This window comes from Papio anubis, chromosome 6 (assembly GCF_008728515.1).
Source record: "Papio anubis isolate 15944 chromosome 6, Panubis1.0, whole genome shotgun sequence".
NCBI classification, from domain to species: Eukaryota; Metazoa; Chordata; class Mammalia; order Primates; family Cercopithecidae; genus Papio; species Papio anubis.
The window spans coordinates 68,010,486-68,035,344 of NC_044981.1; the positions used below are offsets into that span (position 1 = coordinate 68,010,486).

Consider the following 24,859-nt stretch of genomic DNA (forward strand, 5'->3'; position numbering starts at 1 on the left):
TCCCTTGAGGGGTAAACATGAGCTGTTGTGGAAAGAAAGAGGACTTTTTGGGGAGAAAAAACCCTGGGTTGAATTCTGACTCTACCATTTTGTTGTCCTGTATCCTTGAGAAAGTATGTAATCCCTTTTCACTTTTGTCTCCATTTCAATATAGAACACTAATGAAAACAACTTTTTCTGAGCAGATCCAGTGTTCTCTTTTGTAAAATGACTCCGTAACTCTAAGTTACTGTGCAAGTATAAGGTTTTATAATTGTTATTTTGATAATAGCTACCAAGAATGAAGAAAGAAAATCTTAAGTAGGCAAGTCACTAGAAAGGCTGCATTTGCCAAGGTCATTCTTAGAACACTGGGAAATGTTCATATGTGACATCTAATAATGAAAAAAAAAACCACTCTGCTAGTTTAATTGTGAAATTAGGCTCAATTCTAAATTGTACGTATTTGGAACAGCAAAAACAAAAATAAAAACCAACCAGCCAACGAGCAAACTGTATGAGACGTTATCAAAATATATTCCCTTAACCCAGTAGGTAGAAATTGGTGATAAGACAAAAGAATATAAACTATTTGGTGTGACAAATAAATATTAAGCATCTACTATGTGCTGACTGCTATGGGAAGTGCTAGGGATACTGTTTTGAACAAGGAAAGCACAATCTCTGATCCCTTTTTTATTTTTTTTTCTCTTTTTAATTTTTGTGGGTAAGTAGTATGTGTATATATTTAGGGGGTACATGAGATGTTTGATACAAGCATGCAATATTAAATAAGCACATCACGAAGAATGGGACATCCATCACCTCGAGTATTTATACATTGAGTTGCAAACAATCCAGTTATACTCTTTAAGAAGTTATTTTAAAATGTACAGTTATTATTGACTATAGTCACCCTTTTGTGCTATCAAATAGTAGGCTTATTCATTCTCTCTATTTTTTGTCCCCATTAACCATTCCTACTTACCCCCACCCCAGTGCCCCACTACCCTTGTAAGCATCTACTAACCATCCTTCTAGTCTCTATGTCCATGAGTTCAATTATTTTGAATTTTAGATCCCAAACAAGTGAGTGAGAACATGCAATGTTTGTCTTTCTGTGCCTGGCTTATATCACTTCACCTAAGGATCTCCAATTCTGTCCATGTTGTTGCAAATGACTGGATCTCATTCATTTTTATGGCTGAGTAATACTCTATTGTGTATATGTACAACTTTTTCTTTATTCATTTATCTGTTGTTGGACAGTTAGGTTGCTTACACATCTTAGCTGTTGTAAACAGTGCTGCAACAACATACGAATGCCGATATCTCCTCAATATACTGATTTCATTTCTCTTGGGTATACACCCAGTGCTGGATCATATGGTAGCTCAATTTTTAGTTTTTTGAGAATCCTTCGAACTGTTCTCCATTAGTGATTCTACTAATTTACATTCCCACCAACAGTGTGCAAGGGTTCCCTTTTCTGCACATTCTTGCCAGCGTGATCTGTTGAGTTTATATTCTGGTTGTGGGGGAACAGTGGGCAGGGTGGAAGGAGAAGAAATACAATCAATAATCAATAAATAAGAATCTCAGATCAAGGTAAGGGCTATGCAGAAAGCTAAAACAGAGCAATGAGCCAAAATGACCAATGTCTACTTTACACTGGGTGGTCAGGAAAGTCCATGGTGATATTTAAGCAGAAATCTTAATGATCAAAAACAAGCCAACACTTTGAAGACTGAAATAAGAGAGTTCTGTGAAGAAGGATCAGATATTATCAATAAAAATCCTAAGACAGAAGTGATGTAGAGGTTCTTGAGGATCAATATGGCTGGAGCATACCAATAAGGCAGAAGTGTGACTCATGTACTGAGAAATAGGCAGGAGGCAGCTCATATCAACCTTCCTATATCACAGGTAAACCGTTTAGATTGTATTATACGCATGATGAGTTACCACTGTGGTGTTTTAGGCAGGAGAATGACTTGATCTGATTTCTATGTATACAAAACATAATGCTGTATGGAGATTAGACTGTATGTAGGAAATAAGAGTGGAAACTGGGAGACCTGCTGGGAGATTATTAGAAAAGAGACCTAGTGGCTTCAACTAGGATGGTAGTAACAAAGACATTAATTCATTCATCTATTTATGCTTTCAACAAATGTTCACTAATGATCTACTGTGTGCCAAGTCCTCTCTAGACATTAGGTATGCACCAAGGATCAAAAGCAAAGAAACTGCCCTCATGTGGTTTATATTCAGTAGAGGACATAGACAATCAAGGGGAATGAAGAGTGATGGGTCTACTTTTAGATAATATGGTCAGGGAATACTTCTGCTCATACCTAAATGAAAAGAGGGAGCAAGCATTGCAGTTGTCTGGGACAAAAGGAACTCACACAGAGAGACAGCAAGAAGACTCTAGGAGGGGAATGTGCTTGAGGAGTTGGAATAACAGCACTATGACTGGAGCACAGTTGGGTAGGAGGCAAATGGCAAGAATTGAGATCTGGAGACTGGCTAAAAACTAGATCATGCAAGGCTGGCTAGACCATAACAAGGCCTTTGAATTTTGTTCTAAATTCATTGAAGGTCATCAAAAGGCTTTGAACAGGGAAGTGACTTGATCTGATCTATATTTAAAATAATCACTCTGGCTGCTCTGGGAAAAAATAGATAATGGTTGTGGGGGTACTAGAAAGGAAGCAGAAGAACCTATTTGGAGACTGTTGGACTAAACCAGGCAAAAGATGATGGTGAACTGGCCTAGGTTGGTAGCAGTGGAAGTAGTAAGAAGTGGTCATTTTCGAGATACAATTTGAAGGTATAGTCTGCAGGATTTTCTAACATTTTCTATGTTGGGTGTGAAAGTAAGGAGCCAAAAAAATTCCAAGGCTTTTGTCCTTAACAATTGAGCAAATGGTGGCACCATTTGCTGGAGATGAGAGGGGAAAAATATGGTATGATGGGGGAGTAAGAGAAAGTTGGAGATCAAATGTTTGCATTTGGGCATATTGTGGAGTTTGCTAGTAGAAAGTTGTATATATAAGGCTACAGTTTAGAGTAGAAGATGAACTTAGAGATATGTATGTCTGTCATCACAGCATAAAGACAGTATTTAAGCTATGTAACTAAATGAAATCACCTAGAAAATGAAGGTAGGTAGAAAAGAGGAGACGAAGAGAATGAATTTTAAAATGTGCTTTGAAGATAGAAATAAGAGAATTTGCTGATGGGTCAGCTTAAGGAACAATCATAGATAAATTTGTTTTTAACAGCTGAGTGGATAGGTACAATTCACCGAGTTGGGAGAGACTGGAGAAGGAGAAACAATAAGTTTGTGGGAAAGGAATGAAGAGTTGCCTTTTGGTATGTTAAATTTCATGTACCTGTTAGAAATGCAAATGAACTTGCTAATCCATAATAGACATTTAAAATCAAGAGTGAAATCAGTTAATGGTGTTAGGGTAACTGGATAGCCACATGAAAAAGAACAAAATTGGAACCTTACCTCACATTATATGTAAAAATTAAGTCAAAATGGATCAAGACCTAAATGTAAGAGCTGAAACTGTAAACACAGGGGTAAATCATTATAATCTTGGTTTTGAAAAAGAATTATTAAATATGACACCAAAAGCCCAACAATAGAAGAAAAATTTAGATAAATTTGATTTCATCAAAGTTAAAACACTTTTGTGCTTCAAAAGACACCATAAAGAAAGTGAAAAGAGAACCCACAGAATGGGAGAAAATATTTGCAAATTGCATATCCGATAAGAATGTAATAACCAGAATATATTTAAAAATCTTACAACTCAATAGTATAAAGACATTTCATTTTAACAAATGAGTACAGGATCTAAGCAGACATTTCTCCAAAAAAGATACGCAAATGGGAAGTAATACTTCTGAAAAGATGTTTATACTGTTAGCCATTAGTGAAATGCAAGACAAAAGCACAATGAGATACCACTTCACCCCAACTAGGATGGCCATAATAAAAAAGGCAGATAATGACATGTGGAGGAAAATATGGAAATACTGGAACCCTCATACATGCTGGTAGGAATGTAAAATGGTGCAGTAATTCTGGAAAACAGTCAAACAGTCTGGCAGCTTCTCAGAGGCTTAAATTTAATGTTACCATATGACCCAGCGATTCCACTCATAGGTATATATATCCAAGAGAAATGAAAACATATGTCCACACAAAAACTTGAACATTAATGTTCATAGAAGCATTATTCATAATGGCCTAAAAGTGGAAATGCCCCCAAATGTCCATCAACTAATGAATGCATAAATAAAATGTGGTGTGAGAGGCGGGGATGTGTCGGAGATAGTTAAGAGGAATTGGGCAGTAACTACTAAAAGGTACAGGATTTCTTTTAGAGGGAATCGTCAGCTGAAACCTAAAAAGAGGTTGACTACAAGGAGACCAGATGATTGACTTTTGAGTTTGGTGGCTGAAAACAATTGGTGGAGAGCCTTCTTGGTGGAGTTGAGGAGGGAAGTCCAACTGGAATGGGTGGAGGAGAGAAAAGGTGATGAAGGGAAGATAACTTCTGATAGCTTCTTCAAGAAATTTTGCTTTGAAGGCAAACAGAAGATGGAACAGGAGATGGGTTAGAGTTGACTTTTGTTATTTGTTTTCTTTGTTTTAGAGCAGCTTTGCTTTTTGATGTGACTGTTGTAGCACAGAAAGAGAAACTGATGGTACAAATGGGAGATAGAGGATAATTACTGAAGTCCACATGGAAAAGGGAGGAACCTTAGATAGAGATGGGGCCCTTCATTCAACATAATTGGAGGAAAGGATTGAGTGGCAGATTGAGTGGGTACAAATAAGTGGCCCCAGTTACCATATCACAGTCTACTTCATAAGAATTAATGGGCTTCTTTATAGTTACCTTATTTTTAAAACCATTGTGTGTGTGTGTGTGCGCGCGCGCATTAATGTATTAAATTTATTTTCATTGTAGAACCCAGTTTCTGTTTCCATTTCATCATGTCCCGATCTGGGATCATCCAACATGGTGTACCTTTATAAATATTTCACTGCCCACTTCACAATTGGAGCTATCTGTAAGGCTTTAGCCAACAATTCTTGCAATGGAGGAGAGGGAAGCATTTCATCATGTGGAAAATAGTCACTCTGCAAATAGTGAGTCTCCCAATCTTTGGCCTAGCCTGGAAGTCCCCAAATACTCTCCTTTCCTCAAATACTTTGTTTTTCCTATTTCCACATATGCAATGATCAGAAAAGGATAAGCCTCCAGAAGAGAACAGTTAAATAATTTTGAAGTAAAACAGAAATATCATGCCATGCCAATACATGAATAGAGAACAAATGCATATATATTGTTTTGTTCATCTTTTCAAAAGGAATTTTGAATTTTTGAAAGTAACGTGGGAATAAAATCAGTGATATAATGTTCAATGTTCAATACATAATAAAAATACATACTTTTAAGGTAAGAGCTATGTTTTGGATTGTTTGATAGAATAAAGAATCAAAACAAATCTAAGTAGGATCAAATACAAAATCATAGATACATCATAAAATACAAGGGCTATCTGTATTTTTCAATCCTTAGAATCATCTGGTGGAATTTTTAAAATAAAATGTCAATGTCTAAGCTCCACTCCAGATCAATTAAATCAGAATCTCTGGAGGGGTACCTGAGCAGAGATTCTTTTTTTAAAAGCTCTGTAGCTGATTCCATGTGCAGCCGGAGTTGAGAAGCTTTGGGCTGATTATTGACAATTTCCTGTAGAATTGCCTCATAAGCTTGAGTTCTGGACATTGCAGACTGCCTGGTACTGACATGCGGAAGGGGAAAAAAAACACTAAAATGCAATAATTTGAGTGGAGACCTTCTGAAACTTCTTATTTCATAGCTTTATCTGAAAACAAAGCTTTGTATAAAGGATAAGAAGTTAAAATGTTGGGCTTTTCTCTTGGTTTGTTCCAAGATGGGGAAACAGTATAAAAAGTTCATCAGGCTTTGGAGATGCAAATAACTCAACAGCTGTTAATTTGGTTGAAGTGGGAAGTCAGCCAGACTAAGAACTATTTTTAGGCAGTGTGTTGACAGGTGTTTTACCTTGTCTCACACCCTCCTGGACAGGGCTTGCCTAGAGTAGATCGGAGATTTAAAACTTTCAATAAAAGAAACAGAAGCCTGTAAAAACAGAATCCACAGCGTGTAAGCCCTCTCTACACCATCTCAAGCAACAGGTTGAGAAAGCTTAAATGGGAGATATGGTTTTAAAGTGGATTTTAATGGCTCATTTGACTGAAATTTATTTTAAGGAGAAATGAATTCTAGAACATGTTGGCAGTTATATCAGTGAAATTATTTTGTTGTCAATAATCCAAAAATGAAAGCAATGGGAAGAGAGGAAAGAGACAAAGGCCAAGTAGGTCTAACTCTTGAGATGATGGACGTGGTACCTCAGTAAGCATTGGGAAACATCTCACATATTCTGCTTTTGTGTTAAAGATGATAAAGCATTGGTAGATGATTGTGAGATGTTTCAGTGATGGCTTGACAAGTAAATTTATTTCAGGGGTTTGACAAGAATAAAATATAATGGAACAAAATATTATAATCTTTGAAAGATACAAAATACAATGACAGTAAATATTATAATCTGCAGAACAATCAGTTTTGTTTTTAAAAACAGAGTCTGTAAGATGACCTGAATCATACATTTATAAATCAAAAATATTTAGTATGAAATCAATAATTATTTCAAGGAGAAAGGAGACATTGTTCACGTATGTGTACTGATATTATTTTCCATACTTTGAGTGCTGTATTGCATGTGGACTTTAAGTCTGTTATTAAGACCAATTTAGTATTTGCATGCAAATATCATTTTAGTTTTATCATTTTCAGTTTAGCCAAAAAGCTGAAACTAAGTACTTAAGGACTCCATTGTGTATACAATCATAAATTAGTAATATTAGCCCCTAAAAGCTTTATCAAAGTAAATATACCACTACAGAAAAGATTCCTTCATTTATTTATTCATCCACAAACTTTTACTGCTCACTAATGTGTCAAACTCTCTGTCAGCTTTCCTATTTAGAGATAAATATGAAATTCTCTCAGCCCTCAAGGGACCCTCAATCTAGAAGGGGGAAGGGGGCGGGGAATTATAACCAAAGAATGCCAGGAAATTTGGTGCACTGAAAAAAGTTGTTGCACATACAGTGAAGGAGCAGATAAAGGAGTGGGCAGCCTTCTGGAGGGCGAGTGGGGATGAAACTGTGAGAAACAGGTTTTCTGTGTGCATGCAGATTTAACTGTGGCCAGGCAGAGGGGAATGGGTGGGTGTGGGGCAGACAGTGACAACAGCGGATCTCAAAAAGTGAGTAGGCATTTAAGGCTCAGACAAGATGGAAGGGTATCCATTTATTCCAACTTATGAAAATAACAATAAATGTATTTTGACTTAAATTAAACTTAATTTTTTGAATAAAGGACTCAAAGAATGGGAGGATGTTCAACCTATTAGGCAACCAAAGTATTTTTAAGCAATTAAAAGCCAATAGTGTACAAGGATTCCCTTTTCTCCACACCAACACTTGTTATTTCTTGTCTTTTTGATAATAGCCATCCCAGCAGGTGTGAAGTTATAGTTCATTGTGGTTTTGATTTGCATTTCCCTGCTGATTAGTGATGTCGAGCACCTTTTCATATTTAGGTGCTCTTCCCACACACACAATAAAGGGTAACTACGTGAGATGATGGATATGTTAAAACATTTGAATATAGTAACCATTCCACTATGTGTGTGTGTGTGTGTGTGTGTATCAAAACATCATGTTCTATACCTTAAATATATGCAATAAAAATGACTTCTGATGGTAATGTAATTTGTAAGTAGGAACTTTTTTCAGGCCTCATTAAAACAAGACTTTTGTAATTTTGATAACAGATTTATGTAGTAGCTCTTGTGAGTTGAAAACCTAGGGAGATAGACACAAGGAACTAGAGATGGGATCTATGGTTGGGGTATTTATGTGTGGGGAACAAGGACCTCCTCGCGAAGCCCTAGACTATTATATGCAAAAAGCATGCTTTTATTTATTTCTCTGGGGAGATAGTCTATAGTTTTCAGCAAATTCTAACATGATTCATAACCCTAAAAAAGTTGACTTTTTGCCTTAAGAACTTACTTTATATATTTTGTGATACAGACTTTTCACTGAGTATCTTTATTATTTTGAGTTCGTGAAAAATATTGCACTATGAAATTTAGCCCTAAATTAGCAAATCCTCTATCTTGACTTACATTTTCTCTAGTGCACTTACAATTTTAAGGATATTATATATCTTTTAAAATACTTACACAGAGAATACGTCGATGCAAAAGATCACATACAAAAATTCAATGTAGACCTGAACTTATAATCAACCATTGCAATAGCCTCTAATAGCCTATTTTATGACAAAGTGCAATGAGGAAACTCTTAAAGGTAATTGTTGAAAAGAATGATAATGAACAAGTTTTAGAGAGTGGACAGCAGGTTATAATATTTATATATAACTCATTATAAATTGTCAAGTGGCTTTATACACTAAGAAGAGAAATTTATTTTTTATTCTGGTAAAATAAATAGCTTCAGAGAAGTAAAAATAAAAATGGGTATTTTGACAACATTAACACATGTTAACCTCGTGAAATGGCCATCCTTTACCAGCCTCCATCTGGGGTTGTTTTAATGAGATAATGTAGGGAAAGTGCTATGCATCTAACATGTTAGCCAAAGCTAACTCAAAATCCACTAAATCCCACAAGACATATTGAAGGGTTGTGCAGCATTCCTACTTGTTCAACCTGTCAATTGTTGCTTGTTGGATAAGAAAACACTACTTTTAAAACATATCACTGAACTGCAATGTTCAGAGAAAATAACAGCACCACCCTTTCTCACTTGCAAACATTGAGAAATGTTCAAGTACAGCTTTTTCCTAAGAACTCTGAAGCTACCAAAGAGCTTTTATTGAAATGTCTGCACACCTACCACACCTGAATCACAATAGTTCTTTATAGATCTCTAACAGGAAATTTAAATTTAAACTAAATTGCTAAGGACATCTTTTGTTTCCATGTCATGGATAATCTAGATTTTAGCTGATCAGTGTTGCCCTTTATAAAACACTATATTGAATATATCAATAAACAAAAGGATCTAGAACTAGAAATACCATTTGACCCAGGAATCCCATTACTGGGTATATACTCAAAGGATTATAAATCATTGTACTAGAAAGACATATGCACACATATGTTTATTGCAGCACTATTTACAATAGCAAAAACATGGAACCAACCCAAATGTCCATCAGTGATAGACTGGATAAAGAAAATGTGGCACATATACACCATGGAATACTATGCAGCCATAAAAAAAGGATGAGTTCATTTCCTTTGCAGGGACATGGATGAAGCTGGAAACCATCATTGTCAGCAAACTAACACAGGAACAGAAAAATCAAACACCACATGTTCTCACTCATAAGTGGGAGTTGAACAATGAAAACACATGGACGCAGGGAGAGGAACATCACACACCAGGGCCTGTGAGGGGGTGGGAATCTAGGGGAGGGATAATATTAGGAGAAATACTTAATGTAGATGACGAGTTGATGGATGCAGCAAACCACCATGGCATGCGTATACCTATGTAACAAACCTGCACGTTCTGCACATGTATCCCAGAACTTAAAGTACAATAAAAAATAAATAAATAAACAAAGGTAATATTATATAGATGCTATTCACTGGTCTAAATGTTTTTAAAAGTTAAATTTATATTTAGTTTGAAGCATTCTTTTCATACCTGAAAAAATTATTTTTTAAAATGGAAACCTTTTTTTTACTTCCCGAACAATTGAAATATTTGGCAAAATCAATGTCAAGCTTTCTAAAATGTGTGGAAACATAAAAGACAGCTAATGTCTTCAGATGGATTTATATTACAAAATATAAGATCTATTATAGAACTGTAGCATTTAAGACAGTATAGTATTGGTGAGAGGTTAGATAGCAATAAATCAATGGAACAGAATAGAGAGCCCAGAAGCAGACCCATGCTTACTGGTCACCTTATTTATGACAAAGATGACACTGTGGTGCAGTGAGAAAAGGATTTTTTTTTCCCCAGCAAGAACTGCAAGGTCAATTGGATAGCCTTATGGGAAAAAAAAAATGAATCTTGACTCTTTCATCACAACATACACGAAAATCAATTCTAGATGAATTGCAAATCTAGGTGTAAAGGTTAAAAACAAAACCTTCTAAAACAGGGGTTGGCAAACTTTTCTTAAAGTGCCCAATACTAAATGTTTCAGGCTTTGCAGATCCTACAGTCTCTGTTGCACTTGTTCAACTCTCTGCCATGGTAGCACAAAATAAGTCGTAAACAATATATAAGCAGATGAGCCTGTCTGAGCTCCAGTAAAACTTTATTTATAAAAACAAGTGACAGGCTGGATTTGGATTACAAGCTATAGTTTTCCAATCCCTTTTCTAGAACATCTTTCTGAATCTCAAGTAAGCAAAGATTTCTTAAACTAAAACAAAGGGTAGTAACCAAAAAATCAAATGTGCTATGTTAGATTACATTAACATTTAAAAATGTGCTTATCAAAAGACACTGTTAAGATTATGAAAAGGCAATCCACACAGTGGAAGAAGATATTCAAAATAAATATATTCAACAAAGAATTTATATCCAGTGTATAAACACACACACACACCCCCTACAGATTAATAAGAACAAAGACAATCCAATAGCAAAAAAGAACAGGAAATTATGAAAGTTTCACAAAAAATAATATTAAATGGCCAATAAACATGAAAAGGTTCCTGGCTTCATTAGTTATCAGTAAAATAAAAAATAAAATGTCAATGACATACTTCTATGTATCCACAGATGAAAAAGATTGGCAATTCCAAATGTTGTCAAGGATGCAGAACAAATGGGACTTGTACCCTGCTTGTGACTGTGTTATCTACTTGAGGTGATCATAGGTGTGTCCTATGATCTAACAATTTCATTCTTTGGTAGCAACACAAATGTGTCCATATGTTCACAAAAAGACATATACCTGAATGTCCATAGTGGCACTATCCATATTGTCACAACCTGGAAACTGTCCAACACATAGCAACAGAAAGAAACGTAAATACATGTGTTATATTCACACTAGGAATAGCGTACAGCAGTGGGAATGATCTACAGCTATACATATGGAAAAACACTGTGATATATTTACATAATATGCATTCATATTACACAGCAATAAGAATAATCTAAAACTAAATGCACCAACATGGATGAATGTCACCTCACCTCCACCTCCCTCAAAAAATATTGAGTGAAAGAAGCCAGAAGCAAATGAACACACTTTGTCCCTGTCCCTGCTTTATGTTTATTTTGTTCTCTTTTTACTTCTATTTAATGTAAATTTGGTGTTTCAAAATTAACCCACAATTCATAAGCCTACACTGATACAAAGAAGTGATTGAATAAATTAATCAATGAGGGAGAAGAGACACATTTGCCATGCAGAAGAACTCCAAATAATTTATGTAGATAACCCCCATGAAGCTGGAACATACCTCTGCCTTTTAAGGGCAGGCTGCACATAGTGACTTCCACAATATGGACAGGAAGGGAGAAAAATAACTTTATAGTGAAGAAGGCTGGCGAACGTTACCTCAGCCAGGTGATTGTGGTCGACATCATCACTCATAAGTCATGTTGACAATATGCAGCCTTGGCATGATGTGATGAAAATGGCACTTTACATCTGTGGTCTTCCCCCGCAAAACCCATAACCCCAGTCTCATCATGATAACATCAAACATGCCCACATTGAGGGACATTCCACAAAACAGCTCGTCTGTGCTCCTCAAAACTGTCAAGGTCATCCAAAATAAGGAAAGCCTGAGAACTTGTCAGAGCCAAGAATATGAGATCTAAATGTAGTGCAGTATGCTGGAGGGGATCCTAGAACAGAAAAAATGATATGAGGTAAAAACTAAGGAAATCGGAATAAAGCATGGACTTTAATAATGTATCAGTATTGATTCATTAATTATGACACAGGTACCCTACTAATGTAATATATTAACAATAGGGGAAACTCGGTACAGGATATACTAGAACTTCCTGTACTATTTTTGCAGGTTTTCTCCAAATCTAAAATTATTCCAAAATTAAAAATGTATTTAAAATAATAAACAATTCACATAGGCACTGTGTTACACTGCAACTGGGAAGCGTGCTCTCCAACATTGAGTTATTAACAATAAGAGAATATATAGGTAGAAAACAAGGAATAGTTTCATAAGCCAATAGCCATTTATAATGTAGTAATTATTCTTCGTTTTTTTCTGCAAGTTTAAATAGATTGCTAGTCATTACACTTTATGAATGTGAATTACTTCTGTTTACTCCAACACATTAAGGTAGGAGCTTTTTGAACAATTACTTAGAGATATTTTAAGTTAAACTCTTTACATATCAAACTTCATGCAGAAGAGATGAATGATGAAATAGGGAATGTTTTTGTTAGTAATTATGGACTATTAAAAATTAACTTTCACTCCATTACACTCTTTCAACAAATATAATAGAAGCATCATAGAATGTTGGAACTGAAAGGGACATTTAAGAGATTAGTTCAGCTCCTTAGCTTCACATGAAATAACTGAATGCCAGAGAATTTGAGACTTGCCCAAGGTCATAATAAATTTGTGGGAGAGCTGGAATTCACTTATTCAGTTGAGTGAGCATTGCAGAGTATTTATTATGTTTCAAGCACTGTGATAGGTGCAAGAGATATAAAAATTAGTGAGAATTTATCCTTCAGGTGGAGGAGGCAGGGACAGGGACAGGCAGAAAAATAAATAGATGAATGCAGTACAATGTGGAAACAAGCCAGCAGACGTGAGGACAGGGTGCCATGAAATGAAGCAACAGGTTCATTTGATACAACTCAGGCATCACGTGAGCCTTTGGAAGATGGGTGAGATTTACACCAGTGAGGAGGCTGGGAACAGACATTCCAAGCAAAGCAGATTACATGAGCCAGAAGTAAAAGAGTGGAAGGGAAATAATGTGTTGTGAAGAGCTCCAACCAGCTTCCACGAACTGCAGAATAGTGTAAGCAGGGAGCTGGGATGGATGAAACTGAAAATGCTAGATCCTGGAGAGGATTTTGTACCATTTAACGAGCTGAGTCTTTATCCTATAAGAAATAGAAAGTTACTGCAAGGTTTTGAATTTTAGTTTGGCCACTCAGATGGCTTAGTGGAAGTTAGATTCGAGAAGGACAAGACATTACTGGGAACCCTATCAAAGAGGTTACTATAGCATTCAAAGGACAGATGGTAAACAGTTTAGAAAAGTGGTGGCAAATATGGAGCAGGGGAAGTGGAGTCAATAAATATTTAAGAAAAATGATTTGTGATTAGTTGGATGGGGGTGGGGTAAGTGGGGTGGGTGGATGAAGGTATTGGCCGAGGACTCTTGAGCTAGACTCCTAGTCTATACCACAGATCTTTGGAACTTCAAATCACAAGAAGCCCACATTACCCCCGAGCTACATTTACACATTTTTCCACCTCCACCCTAGGAAGCAGCTCTGAATATCAACAAGTGAAACAGTTTTTGATAAGCATTTAAACAACAACAACAAAACTCATATCCTTTTGATCTCATCCTAGGATGAAAGGTACCTTCTTGCCCTACACACATATAATCAAGAGAAACCACAGAGGTGATTCTTTGAAAAGCCAAGAGAATTTGCTTCCAAGGCTTTTGTCTTTACTCCTAGGCTACAGAGCCTGCCCTAAATTTCAGGTATACCGCATAGAGGCATCACCTTGAATCTCTGCCCCAACACACCCTCCATTAGGCTTTGACTGTGGGTGACTGTGCTGCCTATAAAAGAGAATGTATGAAGAGGATCAAGAGAAAATATAATGAGTTCAACTTTGAAAAAGCTAAACTTCAAATGCCTGTAGAATATTCAGTTAGAGAAAATCAATTGGCAGTAGGATAATCAACTCTGAAACTCAAGGAAGGCATACAATTTGAAAGTCAAAGGTCATGGTAAGAGAAAAACATGAAAGGAGATGCCATTTTTCAAGGAGAGTCTCTAGCATAAGTGGAAAAGTGGAAAGAATGGTAGGCCAAAGATGAAGGTCACAGGGTCACTGGCACTTGAAGTACAGCTCTCCAGTAGAAAATTCAATGAAGAATTAATAGGTTTTAGAAATCTACTGCGTAATATGATGACTACAGTAACATAAGCATATATTGTATACAGGCCAGGCACAGTGGCTCACGCCTCTAATCCCAGTACTTTGGGAAGTGGAGACAGGCAGATCACTTGAGTGCAGGAGTTTGAGACCAGTCTGAGTAACATGATAAAACCCCAACTCTACCAAAAAATACAAAAATTAGCTGGGCGTGGTGTCACTTACCTGTAGTTCCAGCTACTCAGGAAGCTGAGGTGGGAGGGTTACCTGACCCCCAGAAGAGAAGACTGCAGTGAGCAGAGATCACGCCAATGCACTCCAGCCTGGGCGACAGAGCAAAACTCTGTCACAGAAAAAAATATGTATACTTGAAAACTGCTAAAAGAATAGATTTTAAATGTCTTCACTGTCCCCCCAAGAAAGATAACGATGTGAGGTCATAGGTCTGTTAATTAGCTTGAGTGTGGTAATAATTTCACAATGTGTATGCATATGAAAACATCACGTTGCACAGTGTAAATAAATATAATTTATATTTGTCAATTCAACCTCAATAAAACTGGACAAAAAAAATTAAAAAAAAAATCAACAGCACAGTCAGTTGATACAGTTTCTCTGTATCAGAGAAACTAGAAGAGAGTTGTATCCCAGAGCACAGAAGTTCAAATAGTTTTCAAAACAAAGTGATCAATTGTATTGAATATAGAAGAAGTGCCACTATAAATAGCTTTTGTAAATATATTCATTAAATTTGGTAATGAAGTGATTTCACTGTAGTGCTTGTCTTTAGTTGCAGTGAGGTAGATTGATGAGTACGTGAGTGAAGAAGTTGAGACTGCTTTTCCAGACTGTTCTTTGAAAGTGTGGATGAAATTGGAAGGAGAAAGGCAAGAAAACATCTAGGAGCAGAGCAATGGGAGACTCTTGATCTTGTCTGTTTGATCTGGGATGAAATGCTCAGTATATTTGTAGGCTACAGGGAAGGATGCCCCCTAGAAAGCTGGTGCTGACAAAAGAGGGCATTATGAGGCGGTGTCCTAGAGGAAGAAGGGGAGGCCCAGGCCAGAGTCATAGGCACACAGAATGGGGGCTGGCATTCAGCAGTCAAAGGATGATAGGAATATTTCTTTTTCAGACCCAGAAGGGAAGAAAGCAAACCATCATAAATGAATATGTAGACAAGTTTGTGAGAATGTGTGTGTGTCTCTCAGAGAGAGTGGTGGGACAGAAGGGAGTTGAAAGAGATCATACTTGACTGTTACTTATTTACTTACTCATTTTTTTTCCTAGTAAGAGGTAAGATAATCTGCTGAGAATAAGGTTAGGTGGAGTTCTAGGAGAGCAGTGAGTATTTGGATGAAGACTGAGGAGAGTAGGCAAAGGAATTACTGAGGAAAACAAATAAGATTACGTGGAAGGATTTTTTGGTATTTTGTTTTTTGTTTTGAGATGGGGTGTGATTCTGTTACCCAGGCTGGAGTGCAGTGACACAAGAATGGCTCACTACAGCTTGGACCTCCCAGGCTCAAGGGATACTGCCACCTCTTCCCTAGTAGCTGGGACCAAAGGCATGTGCCACCATGCCCAGCTAATTTAATTGTGTGTGTGTGTATGTGTGTGTGTGTAGAGACGAGGTCTCCCTCTATTGCCCAGACTGGTCTCAAACTCCTAGGTTCAAGCTGTCCTCCCAGCTGGGCATCCCAAACTGCTGGGATTACAGGCATGAGCCACCATGCTGAGCCAAAAGCAGGAGATTCTTAATTGGGAGCAGCAACAATCTATAGGCTTGCCTAAGTTTTCAGTTGTACTCAACTACCACTATTAAGTTAAAGGAATTTATTAAGTATTCTTTACTATGTTCTTGGCATTATGCATTGCAAACATTACCACAAACCACAGTAGGTAGGTACATTTATTACCCCAATTTACAGGTTAAGTAACTTCTCCAAGTTTGCACAACTGGTGAAAAAGCAGAGCAGAGGCCTGTTCAACTCCAAACCATATGTTATTTTCCGTATGTTATACTTCCTCCCAAGGAGTTGGAGCTTTAAGAATTGATAAGGCATTTTGCCTAGCCTGGGGAAACTCCTAATGCACAAGAGAAGATATGCTAATAAATAATCACAAGCAAATGTGAGGGGTTGCTATGCTCAAAGAGCAGAGAACAGGAGCCCATCATTCTGATGAAAGCTTCAGGGAAGCCTCAGGGGGCTGGCACCTGAGCACTGACTAGGTCTGAGTTTATATTCACCAGGTGGACAAGGAGTCTGGAGCATCCCAGACTTGGGGACTGTATGAGCAAGGACAAGGAGGTATGAGAATGTATCCCAGTTTTGCTCAATGCATCTGGGACATAGAGCGACTGTTGGGTGAGGAGTGGAAGACTTAGGGGGAGATATGAGATCAGATAATAAGGGGTATTGTATCTACTGAGAACTTTATCTGGTAATCAACTGGATAACATGTAAGGTTTTAAATAAGAATGATATTAGATTTGAGTTTTGCAAACATGATTGTGTTGGTAACAGGCAGGGTGGATATAGAACAGGGAGATCAATAATTATAATAATTATAAGCTGTCACTTACTCTGGATCAGGTACTATGTAAGTGATTTTCGCAGATTCAGCAATTTAATCATAGAAAAAACAGAACCAGCCCCAGGTTTCTAGCTCTGAGGCCAGAGTTCTTTCCACTGTTTTCTTATTTTTCATACTTTTCTTGTTTATATCTGAACATGAATCTTCTGACACTAATAATCATTCGAATACTGTCCCTACCCAAATTCATGTCTATGCAGAATCTCAGAACGTGATCTTATTTGGAAATAGAGTCTTTGTGAATGTAATTAGTCGTTAATGTGAGGTTGCTAAGAGAGTGGGCCCTAAATCCCATGACTGGTATCCTTGTGAGAAGAAGGGACACACGGAAAGGAATGTGAAGGCCAAGGCAGAGATTGGGATGATGCAGCCACAAGCCAGGGAATGCCAAGGATTGCCAGGACCCACCAGAGGCTAGGAAGGGGCAAGGAAGAATTTGTCCCTAGAGTCTTCAGAGGGAGCATGGCTTTGGTGACACCATAATTTGGGGCTTTTAGCCTCCACAATTTTGAGAGAACAGATTTGTTGTCTTAAGCCACCAACTTTGTGGTGGTTATGGCAGCCCTAGGAAACTAATACACCTTTCTTATTATATTTCCAGCTAGGGATATATTCTCATATATTTATAACTGCATGAGTTTTGAGGGAAAAATCACTCACAGTTGATGATCTCATGTGCCTGCCATCTTTGTCTTTATTGCATTTCACTGTCATTTGCCTGATAGATTAATCTCATTTGGATTCCCTGGGGCAAATCTTGTTTTATCTTCATGTTGATATTGCTGCCCCTACTCTTAAGTATTTTGGGTTACAAAAGCGGAATTGTCTTTTAACCCTAGCCTGGCAGTAACATGAAGACCTACTTTACAACCAAAACAATTTCTATGTTTGAAAAAATGTGTTATATAAAAGTACTCAAGCCTGCTTTCAACTGGACTTTTGCACTGACCTAGGGGTTGACAAAGTCTGCTTTTATTCAAGACTGGAAATATCAGGAGATGTTTGCAAAGTACATGATAAGCTAGTAAAGCAGTTGAACACAAAGAGAGTTTTTTACATCTTATGTGAAACCCTAAGTTTTGATAACATAGGACTGTAAAATTTTAGAGCTAGCCAAATAAAATTGACATGCAATGAATAGGAGTTAAAATCATTTTAATTTTGACCAAAACAATGGTATTGACTTAACTCTAACCCTATATCATTTGTCTGTTTTGCTGCCAACCATTTTCTTGTTACATGTCACTTACATTTGTTACCTACTTCACAAATGCTCCTGGGATTGGTTCTCCTTCCAATTCATTTTTCATAGAGGAAAGCTGGACATAAATGCATTTGAGGTTTTCCAGGGTTACCTATTCAGACTCTTCAGTCACAGAGATAATCTTATGCTTTCTCTCTCTCTCTCTCTCTCTCTCTCTCTCTCTCTCTCTCTCTCCCCCACAAGAGCTTTCAGGTACATCCTGATGATAAAGACAGAGACATGATAACTTGAGCAGTTCTATGCAGAGCATCTTCTCCACATCCTATACCATGGTCCCACACAGCACAGTTCATTTCATGCTTCCCCATGAATGAGAGTATTGTAAGTTGTATGTGCATGAAGAAATAAATGATTATCCCATTCTCCAAAAACACAAATGCAGTATCACAAAGCATGTACCATTTTCCTTTTAAAATTCCTTCCTGAAAAGTGTTTGTGGTTGTTGTTTTGATGAATTAATCATATTAGGACACAGAACGCAGATCATAAGGTCAGTGATGAAGAAACTCGTAACATTCAAGTTTCAATGGAAATGTTTCCTGCTAGAAAGCCCCCTTGTTCCTCTGTGTCTCCTAACCCCCATTTTATTGTATCATAACACCAGGTTTTATCATAATACCTGGTTTTCTTATTTATTAATGTGTTCATTGGACTCTTGTCTGTCTAGACTCATAGACTCTTACCTGCCTTATCACTGCATTATCTACAGAGCCTAGAATTGTTCCTGTTGCTAATCAAATGTTTTTTCAATGGATGAATCAATAACTGCAGCTAGATATCCCAGGAACTATAAGGAGTAAGAATTCAGAGAAAGAAGGAGTAGTGGAAGCTGTAGGTACCTGAAGACAGGTTTTTTAACAGAGCAGTAGAAGCAGGGACTCTGGTAGGGGACCTAGAGCAAAAATCTTTGGTAATGTTGGGAAGGGGTTAGCTTCAAGTCTTCAGAGACAAAGGAAGGAGGCATTCAGAGGATGGACACAAAACAGCTATGAGTGGGAGAGGATGAAAGGGCATTTCCTAGAGGTATGTCCTTCAGGCAGCTGTAGAGAGAGATGGTGGAGGGGGTTATGTAAGCTGAACATTCTCAAAGATAACCTATAAAATATACAAGGTAAATTGGACTCTCAGTAAAGGAAATTGCCCAATTCCTAAGCAGCATTTTCAGAGGCTTCACAGTAAGAGTATTCATTCTGAAATCCTACGTTTGCGTGTATATACATACTCCATGGAAAATGGCCTTATAATATTGTAGTGATGTGCAATGCAGTAACATGCCAGAAAAAAAAAAATAGTGTAGACTTTGAAATAAAGTAACTAAATCACAATATGCAAGATAGATTCAAGCAAATATTCGGGTAAAGTTACCTGTCAGTGGGATGTGTCTTTGCCTGTTCTCTCTACCTGTGATTCCACATGGCTTTATATAGGAAACAAGAGAGGCTTATTTCACCCAAAATATCCTAGGTATTTTTTTTATCCTCGGTATTACCAGATAAAGAAATTATAGAAAGAAGGCAGAGCATATCGTTGTGTTGAAAGAAAAGTAAGGAACTGTAGTTATATCAACATTACCCAATGTCACCTGGTTACATTAAAAAGTTCTGAATAAACAGCTCGAGGGGAAAAAGACATTTTCCTTTTCTGAGTTAATATGTCTCTGTGCTGTAGTCTGGGCATCTTTTCAATTTTCCTTTGTTGACTTGGCTGTTTTTGGATTGGAGGCTTCTTTTTCTTATCTGTGGGGAGGAATGCTTTTCTAACTAGAGCCTGATGATTTTGCTGAGATGACAAGGCTTGTGTGGGTTTACCACAGAACACAAAAGGCCGTGTAGCCCAAAAAGAATTGAAATATGTTCTCTAATACCCAAGGGCTTACCAAATGTGGAGGTAACATTCACATTCCAACATGAGGAGCTGCCACACCATCTCTCCTGGCTCTATGCCTCTGGTGGCATTTTCACCCTTCCTCGAATCCTCAACTCTTCTGGCCAAGGGTCTGGGCACACATTCAGCCAAGTCGTCTGATGGACACTCTTTCCTTTGGAGAGAACACAATCAAGATGTGAAGGGACTGCATGTGTTACTGACTGTGCTTCCAAACTACCACTGCTGTTCAGGGCATTGCATTTCTCCTATATATAACCTTCCCTAGATTCCAAACTTGATGAGTCAAGACCTGATAGAGAGAAGAGAAGGGAGACAGCAGAGAGAACAAGATAAGTGGATGAAAGATGTAAGAGAGACACAGTCATTGGGAGATTTCTGCTGTGGAGGGGAGAAGACTTTTATTATAATAATATTATAAATTATAGTTACTCTATGAGGTAATGTATTCGTGGCAGGTAATAGAAAATTGGACTAACAGTAGCTTAATGAGTTCAGGATTTATTTTCCCCACACAATATAAAATCTAAAGGAAGTCAGGCCTCCACAGTGTCATGCAGGACTGGAGCTCTGTCTGGCCTACTCTCCTCAATGTGCCATCAACGTACCATCCTCATGTTCATCCTCTCATGGTCACAAGATGGTTCCTCCACCTCCAACCTGCATTCCAGTTAAGTGGCAAAGTGACCAAGAGGCTACTAGCAAGGCTTTTCCTTTTTATGGGAAAAGATCTTCTTCGAGGAATTCCTACCCATGTCCCTTTGGCCAAAACTGAGTCGTATGGGAACCCTTATGTGCAGGAGAGACTCAGAGCTTGGGAATTCACTATTCTAGCCTCCATGGTAGAGATTATCCCAGAAGAGAGAAAGTGATGGTAGTGGATTCTGAATTAACCATTATGCGTCAAGCCCAAATTATCGCATAATCAAAGGAAAAGAATACATCTAAGCACCAAATTACGAAAAGCTAAACAGCAGTTAAAAAGTGAGAAAAGATTAGGCAGCCAGAGGCAACAACATCAGCCAATAAAGATAACACCAACCAAAAACAATTGACGAACACTAAAGTGCTTTAGACTTGCTTGGCTTTCATTTAACATCTCATGAAGTATTTCTTCTCTTATATCATTGAAGACAAATAGAAAAGGAATAGTTTAGAATTAACACAGAGCATTTTTTTCTCCTGGGATGTTAGAGGAACACATGCCCGCCTGAGTCTCCCTGGCACTGTGACTATGCTCCTTTGGTCTTGGGCAAAGCTTCTAATAGCAAAGGTTGGGGACATCATGGACCTGGGATTGTGACTAGAAAACATGACAGGGATAGGGAGTTAGTCAAGAACAGGAACAGGGGTCAGGCATGGTGGCTCATACCTGTAATCCCAGCACTTTGGGAGGCCGAGACGGGTGGATCACCTGAGGTCAGGAGAACCTGGCTAACATAGTGATACCCTGTCTCTACTGAAAATACAAAAAAATTAGCTGGGCGTAGTGGTGGGCACCTGTAATCCCAGATACTCGGGAGGCTGAGTCAGGAGAATTGCTTGAACCTGGAAGGTGGAGGTTACAGTGAACCAAGATCACACCATTGCACTCCAGCCTGGGCAACAAGAGCAAAACTCCGCCTCAAAAAAATCAAAAACAAACAAACAAACAAACACAAAACAAAACAAAAAAAGGACAGTAGCAGGGCAGAATTTGTGTATTTTTCTCATTTGTCATTCCTCTCTGGCACCTGATTAACGTTTAGCCTTCAAGTTGAAGCTGAATCATCACCTCTTGCTTGGAATCTGTTGTACCTCCTGGGTGCACACATCACAGAGTTACATCCATTCTCGCAACAAACAATTACTTAGAACCCACCATGTTCCAAATTCTGCCATAAACCCTGAGTTTAGGACAGTTCAACCTCTGCTCTCTAGAATAGCACTGCCCAAGAGACATATAATAGGAGCCCCATAGGTAATTTAAAGTTTTCTGTTATTTACATTTAAGAAGAAACAGGTAAAATTAATTTTAATAATATATTTGATGTAAACCAGTATATGCAAAATATTATTATTTTGACACAATTGTTATGACATATAAAAATTATTAGTGAGATGTTATACTCTTTTTTTCATACTGCCTCCAAAATCCAGTGTGTATTTTAACACAGCACACCTCAGTTTGAACCAACCACATTTCAAGTGGTCAGTAGCCACATGGGTGAGTGACTGTTATGTCAGATGACGTTGCTCTAGAGCTTACAGACTATAAATAATAATTTATTATAAAACATGCTTAAATTCTTTGTAGATTCTGGGTATTAGCCCTTTGTCAGGTGGATCGATTGCAAAAATGTGTAACAAAACTGCACGTTCTGCACATGTACCCCAGAACTTAAAGTAAAATAAATAAATAAATAAACGTGCTAACTAGGCCTAATAGATGTCTAATTTATACAGCTCACATCATGTAGTAATGGGGAATCAGTCTTACTTGAGGAAAGGCAGTGGCTTCTCTAGTCAGTTCTCCAAATGAAGTCATTTGTCTCAGTGATGTCTCCATTACCCAGAGTCTAGATCTCAGCCACATGGGTTTAGAAAAACTTGATTTATTCAAAGTCCTAAAGTTTACTTACTTCAGAATGCTGGTTTCTCACAACAGAATTCTGAGAGACCGGTGTATTAGAAATGAGAATCCTGGTTCATTTGTGATGAAACATGTCTGTGCATTTGTATCATCTCCACAGACCAGGATTTGGCTACCCTGACCTGTGAAACAAATGCAGCCCCCCACCTGTTCTTGTACAGCCACAAACTCACAGTGGTTTTTGCATTTTTACATTTAAAATGAAAGAAGACAAAAGAAAAATACAATTTTTTGATAGATGAAAATTGTACAAAATTTAATTGTCATTGTCTATAAATAAAGTTTTACTGGAACACAGCCATACTCATTCATTTAAGTATTATCTATAACTGCTTTTGTGCCATGATAGCAAAGTTGAATAGTTACAACAGAGACCAGATGGCCCACAAAGCCTAAAATATTTACTATCTTGCCCGTTACAGAAAATGTTTGCCAAACCCATGTTATGTATGTGAATCACTTGAGCTTTAGAGATGTACAAATATTCAACACTACCCTTAAGTAATTCAGACTTAATTAGTCTCTGGTGAGGCCTAAATATCAGTATTTAAAAAAAAAAAAAAATTCTAATGCTGCAGCCAATCTATGTAGGAAGCCAAAGTAACCAGAAGGTTGTGAGGAAATCATGGATGCAGAACAAACAGAATCAAGAAAGTAACTTGAGTACCCGTCCTCCCAGTCCATGCCTGTCAGCATACAGGCCACTTGAGTCAGCATGCCAAGGCACATTCTTCTGAGTCAGCGCTCATCCCTGTTCCTATTCACCTCTGTGACCTTGATGTTCCTACGTTTCCAAACTTAACCAGCTCCTCTGTTGATTGGCACATTCTTCCTGTGCATTCACCAGTTAATCCTGCCTTATCAGCCTGAGGCCCATTCTGTCTCTCTAACATGATTTTGTTTATGTCTGTTCTGAGTCACTATGTGCTGCTTTAATAGGTTTCTTAAGACCAATCTGATTTTTCTGTTTTGTTGTTTTCCAAAATGTTTCCTAGTTGCCTCAGTGCCCGTGCCTTAGACAGCTTACATTCCAATTGCTGCTTTTCTTGGGTATCTTTGCATCTCCAGCCTGACATCAACTAGTCAGTTAAGTGTTTGGTGGATGGGCTCATTGGTAGCTGAATAAGTGAACGAATGAATGAGTGGGGAAGAAAAGTTGGAAAAAAAAATACAGGAGGAATTTTGTAGACTATGTATTGTGCGTACAGTGAATTTTAATGCTCTAGAGCTTACAGACTATAAATAATGATTATAAAACGTGCTAACAAATCAGAATGTCCAGATTCAAATCCTGACTTTGCTATTTTTTCTGGAAAGTCCCATGGGAAGATCCCTTTGCCTTTATTAACAAGACTGTGGATATCTGTAAGGTAGGAAGAGTAACACACACTTCACAGAATAGTATGGGGATGACTTATCAAATACAGTAGCACCTACTGTGATGCCTGACTCATAATAGCTTCTAAATAGTCTCCTTCTTCTTCCTTCTATTTAGCTAAGGCATCCTTTTGCACTTAAAAGGACCTGAATTGTTTATAGTTAAAAATAGTTTGCTGCCTTATTTATTAAACTATACAGCAGATAGCAGTATTATTAAAGAGAACTTGGTAAAAAATATTTTATCATTTAAACAAATAATTTATAACAAATTTTCAAATAATTCTAGATTATATAATTCTATATTAACCTTATAGTTTGATGCCATGGTTCTAATAATGGAATTTTTACAATAATAGCACCATATACCTATTCATTTGTAGTCCATGTCTTTTTTTGTATGAGATGAAATTTTATTTTTTCCTCAAAGACTTTTTAAGTTTTAGGGTAGGCTATGACTTCATTTGAACCCACGTCTTATATTTTATACCCTTAGGAAAAATACGGGCCATCCTAAAAAACTTGTCCTTTCTTATTTTCTGGTTTCTGAATAGCTATAGATATTGAAGGATTGAAAGTTTTCGACCCTAGCTTCACATTAGAAATCCCAGAGGAGATACTTTTAATCTTTAAATACCAATGCCAAGCCCCAGTCCAAACCATCCTTTCTGATGGTGGAGCCAGGGCATTATCTGTTTTCAGTCTTCCAGATGATACCAATGTGCAGCCACAGTTGGGAGCTATGAATCTAAACCCACCCTCTGTGGGTGTGTGTGTGTGTGTGTGTGTGTGTGTGTGTGTGTGTGTGTTGAGACAGT

General features: G+C 37.5%; 1 protein-coding gene and 1 long non-coding RNA gene across 7 annotated transcripts in view; one reads left to right on the forward strand and one right to left on the reverse strand.

The window, feature by feature from the left end:
• KCNQ5 (potassium voltage-gated channel subfamily Q member 5) overlaps nucleotides 1-24,859 on the forward strand; it is a 564,981-nt gene that overhangs the window by 139,787 nt on the left and 400,335 nt on the right. The gene's annotated exons all lie outside the window — the stretch shown is intronic.
• Nucleotides 18,290-21,834, reverse strand: LOC116275306. The gene is made up of 3 exons (XR_004184320.1): nucleotides 21,766-21,834; nucleotides 20,025-20,186; nucleotides 18,290-18,347 (listed from the first exon to the last, which is right to left on the reverse strand). It is a non-coding gene; the product is annotated as an uncharacterized LOC116275306 (long non-coding RNA).